Consider the following 2,500-nt stretch of genomic DNA (forward strand, 5'->3'; position numbering starts at 1 on the left):
ATTGACGTTGGACATGCAGGTGACTCGCTAGGATTAATCTTCCGGCAGTTAGCCTGGTCTGGAGCAGGCTAGCTGCAGCGGATAAATCACCACAGTAACTTGGCCGGGTTTAGTTTGAGCTGCTTTCATGCAACTGACTTAGGGCTAAATTCAGCCAGGATAACCAACATATCCCGGCTTAATCCCTTATCTTGGTTTCGTGCAATACCCCTCTGGTCTGCCTCTAGCCTCCGTAGAGGCGTGGTGGCATTTGCATGATCTCACTCAGCACCCTTCATCACTGATCACTCCTCATTCCTCATCCTCTGCATGTTGACACAGTCACTGAGTTGTTCAGTGGGTTTATACATCAAGAGATTTTTTTTTTCTTTTTTCTGTTAGTTTGTATCTGGTACTTTGGTTGTTGTTGTTATAAGTTTGTGATATGTCTTTTTGATTTGGTTATTATTTAAGAACTCTTAACCACTGGCAGCTCTGTTTTTCTGTAAAAGCTGTAGGAAATGGTGTGTTTATGTACAAATGTTGCAGATTGAAGGTGTCGTTGCCTTTTGTCTGTTGTGTTTTTATCTTCTCTTTCTACTTTCTGCTTTCCCTTTTGCTTCTGTTTGCTGTCTTTCTTATTTTTTCTGTCCCCTCCGGTCAGGTCCAGCAAGATTACATAGATTCCATAATTCTACTCAACAGTATATAAATAAATGAATCAGATTATCAAGAGGAGCCTTATACACATGGACAAAATTGTTGGTAGCCTTCGGTTAATGAAAGAAAAACTCACAATGGTCACAGAAATAACTTGAATCTGACAAAAGTAATAATTTAAAAAAATCTATGAAATTTAACCAATGAAAGTCAGACGTTGCTTTTCAACCATGCTTCAATAGAATTATTTAAAAAAAATAAACTCATGAAACAGGCCTGGACAAAAATGATGGTACTTCTAGAAAAGACTGAAAATAATATGACCAAAGGGACGTGTTAATCCAAGGTGTGTCCACTAATTAGCATCACAGGTGTCTACAATCTTGTAATCAGTCAGTGGGCCTATATATAGGTAGACACTGTGCTGTTTGGTGACATGGTGTGTACCACACTCAACATGGACCAGAGGAAGCAAAGGAAAGAGTTGTCTCAGGAGATTAAAAAGAAAATTATAGACAAACATGTTAAAGGTAAAGGCTATAAGACCATCTCCAAGCAGCTTGATGTTCCTGTGACTACAGTTGCACATATTATTCAGAAATTTAAGATCCATGGGACTGTAGCCAACCTCCCTGGACGCGGCCGCTGGAGGAAAATGAATGACAATTAAAAGAGACGGATAATACGAACGGTAACAAAAGAGCCCAGAAAAACTTCTAAAGACATTAAAGGTGAACTTCAAGCTCAAGGAACATCAGTGTCAGATCGCACCATCCGTCGTCGTTTGCCAAAGTGGACTTAATGGGAGACGACCAAGGAGGAACCATTGTTGAAAACAAATCATAAAAAAAAAAAAAAAACTACATGTTGACAAGCCACAAAGCTTCTGGGAGAATGTCCTATGGACAGATGAGACAAAAATTGAACTTTTTACCAAGACACATCAGCTCAATGTTTACAGATGGAAAAATAAAGCTTATCAAGAAAAAAACACCGTCTCTACTGTGGAACATGGAGGAGGCTCTGTTGTGTTCTGGGGCTGCTTTGCTGCATCTGGCACAGGGTGTCTTGAATCTGTGCAGGTACAATGAAATCTCAAGACTATCAAGGGATTCTAGAGAGAAATGTGCTGGCCAGTGTCAGAAAGCTTGGTCTCAGTCACAGGTTATGAGTCTTGCAACAGGACAATGACCCAAAACACAACTAAAAACACCCAAGAATGGCTAAGAGGAAAAACACTGGACTATTCTAAAGTGGCCTTCTATGAGGCCTGACCTAAATCCTATTAAGCATCTTTGGAAGGAGCTGAAACATGCCGTCTGGAAAAGGCTCCTTTCAAACCTGAGACAACTGGAGCAGTTTGCTTATGAGGAGTGGGTCAAAATACCTGCTGAGAGGTGCAGAAGTCTCATTGACGGTTACAGGAATCGTTTGATTGCAGTGATTGCCTCAAAAGGTTGTGCAACAAAATATTAAGTTAAGGGTACCATCATTTTTGTCCAGGCCTGTTTCATGAGTTTATTTTTTTTAATAATTCTCTTGAAGCATGAATCACAAGAATTACATGTAGAGTTTCCCAAGGTTCTATCCAGGGACCACTTCTGTTTAACATCTACATGCTTCCACTGGCACAGGTCATGAAGAACAACAAAACTAGTTACCATAGCTACGCAGATGACACACAGATATGTTATATATATATATATATATATATATATATATATATATATATCACCAGGAGACCGAGGCCCCATACAGGCTCTTGGGAAATGCATTGTGCACTGGATGTGCCTGAACTTTCTCCAGCTAAACAAAAACAAAACTGAGGTTATGATCTTTGGAGTGAAAGAGAAACGATTGC

Source organism: Melanotaenia boesemani, chromosome 3, assembly GCF_017639745.1.
Source record: "Melanotaenia boesemani isolate fMelBoe1 chromosome 3, fMelBoe1.pri, whole genome shotgun sequence".
In the NCBI taxonomy this organism is placed as follows: Eukaryota; Metazoa; Chordata; class Actinopteri; order Atheriniformes; family Melanotaeniidae; genus Melanotaenia; species Melanotaenia boesemani.